Source organism: Manis javanica, chromosome 7 (genome assembly GCF_040802235.1).
Source record: "Manis javanica isolate MJ-LG chromosome 7, MJ_LKY, whole genome shotgun sequence".
NCBI classification, from domain to species: Eukaryota; Metazoa; Chordata; class Mammalia; order Pholidota; family Manidae; genus Manis; species Manis javanica.
The window spans coordinates 110,890,569-110,905,710 of record NC_133162.1 but is presented as its reverse complement, the minus strand read 5'-3'; the positions used below and the strand labels follow the sequence as shown (position 1 = coordinate 110,905,710).

Below are 15,142 nucleotides of genomic sequence, written 5' to 3'. Positions count from 1 at the left end.
AAGGCACTTTAAAAGGATAACTCCAATGCGTGTTGAACTAATATTAACCAGAATCCAAGTTACTGTTTTTTAAATATTTGTTAATTTAATTTTCTACAGTTACATTATTTCTACATGTTTTTCACATGCCAGCATATTATATTGAACTTGCAATTGTCTGCTGCATCTGAAATATTACAGGAATTAAACTGAGCTATATATCCACCTGGAAAATGGATACAAATATATGTTTACAGTGCTATATTGAAGAATTTAAGATTTAATGGGACATTAGAGACTTTGATAATATTTGGTTCTCACTAGACTATCAGTCATGTCACTCCAAGTACATTAAAAGACATCAATGCCCACATTGTTGTAATTATTGCATATTACTTCTTTATGTCATTAAATTTGAGTTCTCTAGAGTTGCCCTTGAAATATCAGAATCCCCAGAGAAATTTTAATTGTTTATACCCATTTTTATTTGCAACTATATAATACAAGCCGTATGTCCATATACTTTATTAAAATTAGTGGATTTCATAAATTGCTTGGCTTAAGAACAATCAGTGAAGTAATGAAATAATATAACTTTGCCATAAATAGAAGAGATCTTTAATATTCAAGCATACCAAATCTTTGGCTGCTAGTCACCATCTGGGCATGTTAACTAAAGATTCTGTACATCAGTTTCCTGACATACACAGCCTAATTACCTATGAAATGTTTTAAAAATCCTTGATTTAGGGTACATTATTTGTGTGCTTATATGAAGGACATTGTGCTAGCTATCACAAGAGATTAAAGGAATTTATGAAATGGCTAGTGCTTTCAAGTAGTCAACAACCTACGTTTGGATGTAATATAAGCACACAAAAATGTAAAGACTTTGCACCACTTAATTTAATTAATAAGTTCAAAGCAGATATGAAGAAATGTTTAATGGGGAATGCCCATTAAGAATCTGCAGTAAGGAAAGGGTGTCTTTCTCAGAGAATCTTTTGTGGAGAAAGTCATATTGCATTAGATCTTAAAAGAATAATGTTAAAAGGGAGAGGAAGATATTTCAGTACCCAGAGGTTCCATAAAACAAATAAACACAAAGACAACAACAAAGCACATGCTACAGAAAGAGGATGAGGGGAACATTAAGTGGGGACTACTGGAGGTTTGTTTGCAGGCGATAGCGACAGAAGACCCGTGGAGAGTGAAAGGTGGAGAAATGGAACACCTTTGGTGTGAAGCCAAGGGCTTGGATCAAATCCTGAAGACTTAAGAGACGGGAAATGTTCTTGAGCCAAAGAATAATGTGAATGGCAAAATATTCTAGAAGAATCAATGTGGTAGTGGAGTGCAGAATGAATCAGAGAGGAGGGGGAGGAAATAAAAGCAGACATGGACTAAAATTATGTACAGCTTGAGTGGTAAGGAATGGTGGTCTCTCCTGTCCTTCAGAAGGAATTGGGGCAGCATACAAAAGATTATTCATTCAACTTGGATTCATTTTACATCAAACCTTTAGTGATAAAATGTATACTTTCCAGAAGTGACAAATGAAGTACTAAAATAAAAAGTAACCCTATTTTTGCCTTTTTTATAGTTTACTGATTAAGGCAATGTAAATCCACTATGATTTAACATTCCCAGGGAATGTCTATAATTAGAGTTAAGATTTTTACTTTTAAATGGATGTGGCAAAGGCTGCCTGCCTCCTTTTCTCTGTCATGTGGTATCAGGTGATAGGGGATTGACAGCTTTAGAAGGACAATGAACTTGCACTTTCCAAGTGGATGCCTTTGGATTGTCTGGACATTTTCAAAAAGGACTGAAATGTATATAGAGAGTCCTTGGTTTCTTTTCACCATGTAGCAGTTCCTGGGCTGTAAGGGAATGTTCTGGCTAATAATTCTAACTTTAATAACAACATCTTACGGGGACACTTGTGGTTCTTTGCATTCCACCACGGCCACAGCAGTAGTAGTGAGAGTTGTAGCTCCTTTACTTCCAGGCCTATTTGTAGTGTTGCTGTAGTAGTATGAAGGTTATGAGAACACTTTAAATAATTTACTCATTATTATTTGATATATAGTTGCTATACAATATTAGTTTCAGGTATATAACATAGTGATTCAGCACATATACATTATGGAATGCTCACAATGATGAATGCAGTTATCTGTCATTGTTACAATATTATTGACTATATTCCCTATGCTGCACTTTTTGCAGTTTTTCACCTGAAATATATTTAATATTTTGATATTATTATACAAGGTACAGATTAATGTCTTCTTATTAATCTTTTTTATTTCTAGTAAGGGGAATAATAATAGAAGGTATGATAAGTGATTATCATGTCAAAACAGAAACCTGGTAAATGACAACTTAAGATTCTTAGAATCAGAACAATTAAGTATACATTCACTCATCTAGCTACCACCATCCAACCTGAAGATTGAGAGGCAATGTTTGGTTTGACAAATGATTTTGTAAGCTTGGTAAAAATTCTGAGTCAGATAAATTCCTGTAGTTTGAAGTACAAGGCTATAAAGATTTTGCTGTTTGGGAATAAAACATAAATATCTTGGACATGTATAAGCTTAGATATTTTCTGTAAGGAAAAAACAAACCAACAGCATTAAAAAATAAATCCTCTATTCATTCTTTCCTTTTTTTTTTCTTTCAGAGGTTTTTGTAACCTAATGTAGTAAATCCTACAGTCTTTGTGGAATCTTGTGGGCTAAAATAGTAATTAAATACATGAGACAGAAAAATTGTGTGTTTGAGGTATTTAGATTTATCTCAGTAATGGCTGAAATTATCTGAAATGAATACACATTAGTGATTTCATATAATGCACTTCTATAGGGGCAAACATTTACTAATCCAATTATTTTTTTACACTCCAGAATTTTTGTAAAATTTGTGCTATTTATTTTAATTACTTACCTGCTTTATTTATCTGCCCAGTCAATAAATATTCAGTGAATGCCTTCTCTGGACCAGGTGTTGTTCTAGGTGATGGGAATGTCACAGCAAACAGTACAAAGTTTCATATTCTCCAAGTAGGGAGGAAGATAATAAATAAACACATAAATGAACAATATAATGGCAAATGCTATAAAGGAAATAAAGTGGGATACAGTGGTATAAAATAAAAGGAGTTACCAAAAGGAGGCAAATTAGACTAAGTGGTCAGGGATTTTACATTCGCTATCCTTGCCAGGTATTATTGTTAGACTCTAAGAGAACAAGATAGATACTTTTTAAGAGATTGAATGCACTTTTATATCCTTGGGTATCTTCTACAAGATTCATTTTTCACTATAGTATGAATCATGCTTTTCAGCAGAAAGGAAAAAATATGAAAATGATAACTTACTATTCAATTTATTATTGCATATATTCTATTAATGCAATGCTTATTTTTAAACCATATAAATTAATTCCACTAAGATACATATATCTAAACAGAAGGCATGTTAAAATAATCTTTCATACCTTTAAAGTGTTTAAAAAAAAACACTCAAAGCATTTTTCCTGAGTTTGAAAGATACTAATGCCTGCAGCTGTAACAGAAAAACTGTCATTTCAATAGCACCCAAAATTAAAGAAGAGACTGAAGGTCACTAAGTTTGTGGAAATTTGTTACAATAGCCCCAGGAACTAGCCCAAAGCCTGTGCTTTTAATCACTTTGCTCTGCTGACCTTATGTACTTCTTAGGGTGGATTCTACTTGATTGACATCTGGAATAGGTACCCGTTTCTACATCTCAGACTCTTCCTTTAACTGAAGACATTTGCAGGAGTAGTGCAGTTAGAGAACAATGAATAAATTTGGACATGATGCAAAATAAGCTCTCTTTTTTTTTATATAAGGAATGGAGGTGCAGCCAGGAGAACATATTATAAAGGGTAGTGCCATACTTATGTGATGGCCTATCTGGCAGCTGAAGGCTCAAACCCTGTCTTCATCTCCCTCCCATCCCAGCATTTCTATACTCTTTCCATGGATTTTAGAATCCAACAGTTCCTCTAACTTTGTATTGAAATACAGTATTATACCTGGTATTATTATTTAATAATTCATCATTGTAATATTTAGAACCCTCATTCCCACCAGAACTACCACATAGTCACACACACACACACACACACACACACACACATGTATGCACACACACCAGGACACTCACACACCCACACACAACCACCAAGAACCACTTCAGAACTCCAGAAGTATTTCCAGGCCTCTACTTTGACCAGTCCTAGGGCAGCCACTCACAATAGATTATAGGATGTGATCTGTTCCCAAATTACACCAACCTTGGAGTAAGATTATCCCTTTCTGCACCTAAAGATTATCATTTGTTATTGGATTTCAGTGAACTTCACCATTGTATAATTCTTTAGGAACTTCTAGAGTCTCATAAAGATTGATTTTTACAGTGATGAATCAAACATGTTAAGCCATCACTAATGAATTATGTTAGAAAGTTCCCATGAGCTTTAAATAGCGATTATGGCTTGCAAAACATTTTTGGAATTAGGATCAACCTATAGCGTTTGCTAGTAGATTACAAGTGAATATCAATCTCATTTTTCTGACTTTAATTTTGAACATTCTCATAAAGAAAACCTCTAAGACCCTGGGAAATGTAGACTCTGACTAACCTTTAAGAGAAATAATGAATTCATTTGTCCATCATTAGACATTTCCTAATTAAAACTGTTAAGAGACTTGGAAGTGTTTGCAACTTTTGAGAATCTCATCGACATTGTTGTTCCTCTGAGTTTGTACAAGATGACTATTGTTGACTATTAATAAGGTGTTCTCCCAGAATTTGCTGGATATTTGAGTCCTGAAAACATGGGTACAATTTCATATATAGTTTTAAATAGATATTTCTCATAACTATTCATTTCTTATAAAGTAAATGAAATATTTGGGAAAAAATAAACTTTAAGAAAATGTGTGTCTTCTTTGCTTGAAAAGTTGACATGCATATGAGAAGATTGAAACCTAGGTTTAAAATGTATTGTCATAAAAAAAATTGAATTGTTCATGTGGCTAGTTGATTTTAGTAAACATGGAGAAGAAGACATCTTTTCCCTTATTTCTTTCTGCCCAAAATAGGCATGTATGCACATGTACAATCAGGGAAAAACACAGAATGCTGCACAAACACACACACTATACACATGAACTCAGAGTAGCTCTACAAGCTTCTATAAAGAAGTTTATTATCTTGTAAATTGTAAATTGCTGGTAAGGTCAGAAGAGAGAATGTGAAAATACTTGGTAATCTCCAAAGTACCATTCAAGTGTTATTACAAATGTAATTGTTATATTAATAAATATTCTGATCAGTAGAATTTTTTTTGCATACTTTACCAGTTTCAACATGAATTAAAATAAAATTAATGCATTCAACCCAGTTGCTTAATTATTCTTACCTTTATGTAATTTTTATTTGTCATTTCAGAAGTCACTGGGGAATCCTCTATTAACCTAGGCCCAAGATTATGAACCTTGACTGTAATTGTACTGCTGCTTAGGTTCATGCGAATTTCTCATTAAAAACAAACGTTTGATAAATGAGTCTTAGCTGACATTATTGCGGAGGTTCTAAAGCAGGAAATACCAGCTTAAATTGTGACACCAGATAATATCCACAATGGAAGATGAGGAAGCTCCCATGAAACTAGACATTGTGAGAGGATTTTAGGAGACTGGTGATTGTCATCATCGATGTAAAACATATGTTGAAAAATGTGACTGACCTCTCCAGAACATACATTTGTTTTTGGCTCCCATCGATTTTTAAAATTTATTCAGTAAACTTTCCTACCCTACAGCAAAACTTGGTCAAATCCAAATCCTTTCTGCTCACAACTAGGCAACAGACAGATCTCCTAGTCATTTAAGTCAGAAACTCGGCCTTATTTGGTAATTGGACTGCCAAATCAACTATATATACACCTATATACATATATATCACAATTCTAAATTCAATGTATCATCAATTCCTTCCCTCTTCCCACTTGTGTTGTCTTCTGGCTAGAAGCTTGGAAAAGGAAAGGAGGGCATATTTGGTCCATTCTCTTTCTCTGCCCTGCATTTATTTTCTATGTCACGTGTCCCAGCTTTCTAGTCAGTTTCTGATGCCCACTCACTTCTCTATATTAGAAGTAAGTGTAAGAGTGGTAAGTAATGATAAGGAGATAGTAAGGGTCATATTTGAATCAGTTGCATTGTAGTCTGACAGATATTTAAAATTTACTCTTTTGAGGGGTATGGATATGTGTGTGTGAGGGGGGTGAACGTGTGCCTGCACATGCCTGCACGTGCAAGCTTTTTGGAGGTGTTCTGCTGGATCTCTCTAGTTTCAGTTCCCTTAGTCAAGATGCATGAAACTTGGTGCTTGTGACTTTTCATCCCTGACTAACCAGTTCTTGTCCATCCTGTTCCTGTTTGAGTCCCTGCACCTGCTGGACAACCTAATACTGAACCAAAAGACATCCTATGCCAGATTTTCTCCTTTGTGGTCCATATTTAGTCCACAAAATTATTTGCAAACCTTCTGCTACATAAACTCTGGGAAATGCAGATATAGAGCTTATCAACCATCACTATTCTTCCAGAAGACTCCACTTTAACTGCTTCAGTTGTGGAGTTTTCTGCAGCATGAGTTTCTTGCATTCAGTTCAATTTTATTCAATTCAAAGATCCCTTAAAGGTTCCACAGAAGCCCCATCACTGGAGTTGAGGTGGAAAATATCTCTCCAATGTCTCTTTCCTGCCACCTTGGGAGACTGAAGGGTAGGGACTGAGACTTCCACAAGCAACATCTGTCTCCAAAGTAATCTTCTCAAATCCTCCACTCTTTACATCCTCTTCCCTTTACACCATTGGTCTGGTTGAGGTGTCCAGGAGTTGTGAAAACAATTCTGATATAGTTGTTTGTAAAATATGAAGACATTTTTTCTCACCTTCCATTTGAAATCTTTTTTTTTCATAATTCTGGTTTCTAATCAAAACTTTAGTTTTAACATCCCATTACAGATGTCACAGTGAGTTACTATTGCTCCTGTTTCTGTAAGAATGATCAACCAAATTGCAGGATGTCCTAATAGTCATTAAGCAGTTGTCCAAATGATACCTTACAAAGGAGACATAAGAAAAACAACAGTGAGACCATTTTGAAAATTCATTTAAACATACAGGTGGCAACAAATAGTATTTTCACTTACCTTTCTGCTTCTATGTTTTTAAATTATTAACTGATTTTAATATTGCCTAGATTCTTAGTTTTTATTTCAAATACTTGAAAGATTGTGCAGGGCTTAGAAATGAGTCTTTTCAAATCAAGAAAGTGTTAAAAAATGAACAAACCAGTTCACATACCAAAGTTCTCAAGAGGATGCATGACAACACATCACGAAGCTTGTGATAAAAAAGGACATCTTTAAGCTCTCTCATTCTTTCCTCCAATTGTAACTCAAGGTTACCCTCTTCTATCATTTGTATGTGTTACATTTAAGGAAAACCAGATGTGGCATATTTTTTAAAATGCCGTATCTCTGGTCAGTAAACAATATTATGTGAGTTAATTTTCTGTCCAAATTCTTCAGAGTCACAGAATACATAAAAGCTGTATGTGAAAATTAAAATTACTTTTTCTCAGACTGGCATTACCTCTCAAGATGGATGAAAATATTGCTTATGTGCTGTGCATCACAAATCGTAGAAGTGTTCTTTAATTAATTCCCATTGTTTGTATTATTTTATCTTATGCCCAGGGAAAGTCATGTTATTTTTGGTGTCATAGTCTGATCTGTAAATTGAACAGGTTGAGTTATGGGGAGTGTATTCTAGCAGAAGACACCTAAAGTACCTAGTGAGGAGTATATACCTTCCTTACCCACTCCACCACAGATAGATTTTGAGGACAAACTACCAGATACATTTAACTCAGACTAACATTAGATTAGACATTAGTCACAGACTAACTGCTAACAGGTTGGTTAGTTGTTATTATATTGATAACAATCCTTAAGTAATCGATCTTTTCATTTCTTTTTTATTATAACCAAAATCGCTGACTTAACTGGTAGTCTTTGTTCTATCCAAAAATGGTTGCAAATTTTACTCTGAATACCTATGTTTTTCTTCTGATAAACTCTACTTCTTTAATTGTATTTTTAAAAATCAGGTTCAAAATTTATGTACAGTAACATTTGCCCTTTCTCTAAGGAAACAGTGTAGTGTATCTGGTTGTGTAACTACCACCACAATCAAATTAGAGTATTTCCATCACCCAGCAAAGTTCCTTCATTTCCCTAACTGATCTAACTTCTGTTCTCATCTGATTCATCTTTCTATAGTCTACCTTTTCTGAAATATCACAACAATTTAACCATGTAGCATATAGCTTTTGAGTTTGTCCTGCTGCACTTAGGTAATGTTTTTGAGATTTCTCCATGTTGTTGACATATCGATTCTTTTTCATGCTGGGTTATATTATATTTGTATGGATATGCCACAGATTCTTTATTCACTTACCAAAATGCACATTTGTTATTCAATTACCAGTTGATCATTTGGGTTATTTCAAGTTTGGTCAATTATGAAGAAAGCTCTTAGGAACATTTATGTATAGTACATTGTATGGTCATGTGTTTTCCTTTCTGAAAGTGGATTGCTGATAATACGGTAAGTGTATGTATAACATTTTAAGAAACTGCCAAATTCTTCAATCTGTTCAAACTGTTTACAAGCTGGCTGGGTCTGCCTTCCCAACGTCAAGATTTGAGATTTCCAGTTCCTCTGCCTTCTCTTCGGTGTGCTGTATTAATCGGTCTTTTTCATTTAAGCAATTCTAATAGGTGTATGTTTACAACTCATTATTTTAATATGAAGGATTCCGCGTCAAGGTCAACTTAGCTGTTGACAGCTTTACCTTTTCTGTTCACCAGTTTATGTTGATAAGTTACTTTCTTGCTTTTTGTATATCTTTAATTAGTTATTAAATATCAAATAGTGTAAATAGAAAAATCTTAGATTTCCAGTAAGTAAAATTTGTTCTTGAGGAATAAGACATTTCTTCTGCCAGTGTATTAATGTGGAGAGTTTGGCCAGTCTGTTAAATAATGGGGCTCAGATTGGATTTTGTTCATATTATAGTTACCTTTGGTGAACCAGAGCTTCCAGATCCCTTCAGTGATGCACTGCTACTCTTATTTTTCTTATACTATGCATTGTTTATTTCAAAATTAAAAAATAGGAGTGCAGGGAAAAGAAATTAATCCGTATGCTTGAGTTCTTTTTTCATGGTACCATTAATATACAATCACATGTGCAACATTGTGGTTACTAGATTCCCCCCATTATCAGGTCCCTACTACATACGCCATTACAGTCACTGTCCATCAGCATAGTAAGATGCTATAGAGTCACTACTTGTCTTCTCTGTGCTGTACTTCCTTCCCCATGCCCCCCCTACATTACGTGTGCTAATCATAATGACCTTTAATCCCCTTATCCCTCCACTCTCACCCACCCTCCCCAGTCCCTTTCCCTTTGGTACCTGTTAGTCCATTCTTGGGTTCTGTGAGTCTGCTGCTGTTTTGTTCCTTCAGTTTTTGCTTTGTTCTTATACTCCACAGATGAGTGAAATCATTTGGTACTTGTCTTTCTCTGTCTGGCTTCTTTCGCTGAGCTCTGCTACTGTCTTGTGCTTAGTGGGGAGCCTTGGCTAGGCCTGCTCTTTCCTCAGCTTTCAGTAGTTTGCATGGCTGCCTCACCAAGGGGCCCGTCTCTGTACTTTTTCCTTCCCTCAGAGGTAGACTATTGTGATTTTTTAGTGAGTGGGCATTTCATTGTGAGTGGAAGAGGGGTTCTCCACTCTCTTGGTCCAGTCTCAGTCTTAGGTCCTGTATGTCTAGCCTGTATGTCTCCTCCCTTGGCAGCCAATATCTGCCATGTATCTGTGAGAGATCTTGGGCAAGATATAACCTTCTGCTCTACCTCCCTGCCACACCCACACCCCCAGGGAGCAAATACCTGTTTTTGTTTTTTTTTTCTATTTAGGATTCTAGATCCAAGCAGCTCCTTCAGGGCAAGCAGCTATGCTTCTACACATTTCTCGGTGTCAGTATACCTTTGTTTTAGATCAGTGGCACTAATTTCTTACCCTTCTCCAAGCATTAGACTAAATGTTGCTTGTTCTGAGTAGCAAACTGGTGGTGAGACCAGGTGTTGTTTCCTACCGCTCCCTCAATGGCAGCTTATCTTCTTTGTAGCTCACCTTACCTCTAAGGAAGGGAAGGTTTCCTGTTCCTTTTCTCTTGGCATATGATTCTTGTTTCTATACCTTCCTCACAGGCAATGGATAGTTGACTTGCTTGTGGAGGTGGGAAGGTCTCCTCCCCTTTTCACAGTGGTTTAAGGGATTTTCTTTATATAAGAGAAGGTACCAGGAGATAGGGTAGGTTTCATGTCCTGTATTTCCTGGAAAACATTTTTTTAGATTGAAATGTTTCCATTCTTTTATTTCTTGACTTTATGAAGAAGGCAGACCAGTCAGTGCAAGGTCCCAGAGCAGAGCTAGCCTTCCACATGGCCTCTGAGCTGGGAACTTAGTGTCTGCATCTCCCAGACACAGGCAGCCCTTATGGCCCTGACTTCCAAAGAACCTACAGTTAAGCCTCTTACATATTTAACACCTAATATGCTGCCAACTGTAGAAATACACATTGTTCTTTGATGAGGATGTGGTAACAGCAAAATCCATTTAGAGGATAGATTCTGGAGCCACACTGCCTGGGTTCAGATCCCGACTCCATCATTCACTAGCTGTGTGATTCTAAACATGTTATTTAATCCCTCTTTTCCTTAGTTTCTTCATGTCCCAGTTTCATGTCTCACACACATGGGTCTCTCTCAGGTTGCCTGCCCTACCTTCAACATTTCTCTTGTAAATTCAGTGAAAGGAATCCTTTGTGTCAGGCTTTCCCAAGAATTCTAGAATCTCACATTAAACCACACTTGGTTTTAATGATTTTTTACCACTTCCAGATTGTTTAAAAACCTACGTTTATGGCAGTTGCCTCTTCTTCCTTTGCTCAGCAAAAGGTGCAACCCTTCGCACATCCTAGTTTTCCTGAAAGAGGCCAATCGCTCTGGATTCCTTTTCATCTTGTTGCCTTGGGATCTCAGCTTTTATTTAAATTCAAGGAAAGCTGTGATCTTATAGATTACTGGACTTTCTCTTATTGCTCTGTGCTTCAGTATTCTTTTTCAGCTTTTTGCATCCTAAGTGAAGCCCAACTCTGCATATCTATAATTCATGAATTCAAATGGGAATTTGAAGAATAAGACTGAGATATATTTTAAAACTGCTGTCTTCCCCTTTACACTAGCATGAGAATCAATTTTTAAAAGTACCTGAGTACCTCTTGTGATATATGTGGATCCCTTGTGAGGCTTCTAAACATCCACAGTCTGCACATAAAGAGATTTCACTTGATGCAAAAGGATACAAGTGTTTTCTACTTTCAACAAGCTCAGTGTATTATTTTGTAGCCAAAAAGTAAATAAAGTAGCAATGGGGATTTTTCACTTTGCAAAAATAAAAATTGGTTCATACACTGTTATCAGGAAAAAAAAATCTGTTAGAGGGATGGTGCAGGATGATCTTTTTAGAGTTATCTCAAAATCTGATCCTCACTTATAGCTAAGATTTCCATTCATTTACCTACATAAAACATCATATAATTCCCAAAACCTTACCAGGTAGCAGGCAGAGTATTCATCTAAAAAATATAAAATTGTTGCTCTCAAAAGGCTTGCATTCTACTCAAATGCATCGGTAAGATTACAAATGAGGCAAAGGACTATGTATAAGACCAAGCAAACAATTCATCCTGACTTTGCCCTCTGTATCCATTCAAAAAAAAAAAATCACTGAAAGATACCTTTAACAAAATTATTTGATGATAGCACTGAAAAATTGAAAAGTGTACCATCAGTTATCAGAAACAATAAATTTCCTAACTAAAAAGCAGATTGGACCAGACCTGGAACACAAGAAGCCATAGCCTAAGTTTATATTTGTAAACTTCAAATGTAAGACTTGAAAAGCAGAATGCTGTGGTCTTAAGAAAAACTAAAAGAGATGGAAAAAAATGCCTTAAGACAAAGTTTAAAGCAATTTAATAATTAAGTGAACTAAAAATAATGGGCCCAGTTCAATCCATCCTTCTGACACTAATTTTGCCCCTTAAAAGCACACACAAAGAATGAATTGGGATTGGTCTATTTATTTAGAACAAAAAGATAAAAGAATTTTACCTCTGAATGCATTTAAAAATAAAGCTTAAAGAGCACAAAGAACATAAAATTTAGGAAAATACAAGTTTTTTTTTGGTATTGGGATGTGGAACATTTTCTTAAGCAAGGCATAAAACCCAGGAGTTACTAAATAAATTTATATGTATATATACACATACATATATAATGTAAAGGAAATATTTAAATTTTTGTATGACAAAGGACATTATAAGCAAGTGAGAACACTATATACTAGGGAAAATGTTCATAATATATATAACAGAAAAATATTTTTATTTGACAGAATAAAGGGAATGGTGTAAGAAAGCAATATAAAAATATTTGTCAAAGCAATTCACAGAAGAATACAATTTCCTTTGTATTCAAAGGAAAAGTGTTCAGCATCTACTAATCGTGAAAATGTAAATTAATACAATCATATGACTTTTACCACCTTTATCAGATTAAAAAAATATTGATAATATATAACATTAGTGAGATAATAAAAAAATAAAATACTTCCTGTAGTATTGAGGAAAATTTAAATTGCTGTAGTGGTTTTGAAGCATTATTTTGTAATATCTATCAAAACTAAACTGTGTATAGTATTCAATCCAACATTTTCACTATTGGCTTCCTATTCTCTTGATGTATATATGTGTTCAAAAGGAAGCATTATTTGTAATAACAAAGAAATTGGAAACAACATAAATGTCCATCAGAAAGAGGAATGATGTATTTTTGCTATGAATAATATTAAGTAGCAGTTAAAATGCATGAGGTAGAGCTACATATACTTCCATGAACAAAACTTCCATGCAAAGTGATAAATAAATAAAATGAGTTGAAAAATGCATTTTTTTTTTTGCAGGCAAGTGTTTATGTAAGTATATTAACTTTTTTTGGAAAGATTAGTTAACTTTTTATAGAAATTACCTCTAAGGAGGGCCATGTGAATTATTTTACTCACATCTGACTGTCCTTTTAAAATACGTACAACATGAAATGCATTCATACCTTCCTTAAGTAAGAATTTAAGAGAAAATAACTGTAACAAAGTAAAGAAATGCAGTTATGGGTCAGCAAATTAAAAAACACTTAAAATGCAAAAAAAAAAAAAAAAGGACTATGTTTGCGGCCTGCCAAGTCCTTCCCCAAAATCTTTATCCCATTATATTTATTTCTTTTATATTTATATGTGGGTTTTTTCCCAAATAAAGGTGTGTCTTCTCATGGAGGTTAGTTGTGCTAGAATCTCTGCTTCTTACATCTTCACAAACATCTATCTACTCTCAGTCATGACTTAATCACCTATTAAAAAAAATAGATTTAGGAACAATTCTTTACTAGCCTGCACATACACATACTTATAAAATTCTATGAAGCCAAATGGATTCAGAGAATATATATCATTTACCTAATGCCTAATGGATAGTTAGCACCAGAATTATAAGCATTATTCCAAACTCCCAATTTGAATTACTATAATCTTGCCACTATTCAGTATGCTAGATCACTACTTTAAAACAAGTAAGTTCTTCAATGATTATGTTCTGGAACGATGGAGAAGTTCAGATTTAATTGAGCATTTAAGTAGATGGAAAAGCAGCAGCTTTCCGAGTAGGTATTTCACATTTCTGCCAGGAATCTTGGGGACTCTAATCCAGATGAAATAAAAGATGATAATTATAATGCTGCACACTCCTTGTAAAAATAATCTATGATCTATAAAAGATGTCTTTCTCAAATACCTTGTTTCAAACTATCAGCAATTTAATTAGGGAAAGACAAATCAATTTCTTATTAAACAATTCTTAAGAGAGTTCTTGGAATATAAGATTATTTGCTATAACATTGGTACTGAATTTTCTGTCTGTATAATCTCTGGGCTTTCTCCCCTCTTACTTTTTTTTTTTTTTTGAGAGGGCATCTCTCATATTTATTGATCAAATGGTTGTTAACAACAATAAAATTCTGTATAGGGGAGTCAATGCACAATCGTTAATCAACCCCAAACCTAATTCTCAACAGTCTCCAATCTTCTGAAGCATAACGAACAAGTTCTTACATGGTGAACAGTGCAAGGGCAGTCATATCACAGAAACTTTTGGTTTTGATCACGCATCATGAGACTATAAACAATCAAGTCAGATATGATTATTCGTTTGATTTTTATACTTGATTTATATGTGAATCCCACATTTCTCCCATATTATTAGTATTATTATTATTTTAATAAAATGCTGTAGTGGTTGGTAGATGCAAGATAAAGGTAGAAAGCATAATTTAGTGCTGTAAGAGGGCAAATGTAGATGATCAGGTGTGTGCCTATAGACTAAGTATTAATCCAAGCTAGACAAGGGTAACAAAACATCCACGGATGCAGAAGATTTCTCTCATAACAGGGGGGGTGAGGTTCTAAGCCTCACCTCTGTTGATCCCCAACTTCTCACCTGATGGCCCCCATGCGACTGTGCCTGTCTTAGGTTTTTCCTCCCTTGAGGAATCTTACCCCTCTGTGGCTAACCAGTCATCTTCTGGGGCCATACAGGGAAATGTAAAGTTGGTAAGTGAGAGAGAAGCAATATTGTTTGAATAGGTTAGCTTTTTACTTCTTTGCAGATTTATGCCCTGTGGCTTCTATGCCCAGCATTTGTCTTGAGGTATCTTTACCACTTGGAAAAATTATGATACTCGGTAATTTTCAATGTGAGGCACGAATTCTACTAAAGGGTTGTAATTAGGAAGGAAGAAGAAAAGCTATAGAAGTAGCAGATGGAAGAAAACATGGGCAGATTGATTATTTCTTTGACATATCTTCTTGTA

At 34.9% G+C, this 15,142-nt stretch overlaps 1 protein-coding gene across 6 annotated transcripts in view; it reads left to right on the top strand.

Moving 5' to 3' along the window:
* The window catches only part of LRP1B (LDL receptor related protein 1B), a 1,876,014-nt gene that overhangs the window by 1,047,538 nt on the left and 813,334 nt on the right, over nt 1–15,142 (top strand). The gene's annotated exons all lie outside the window — the stretch shown is intronic.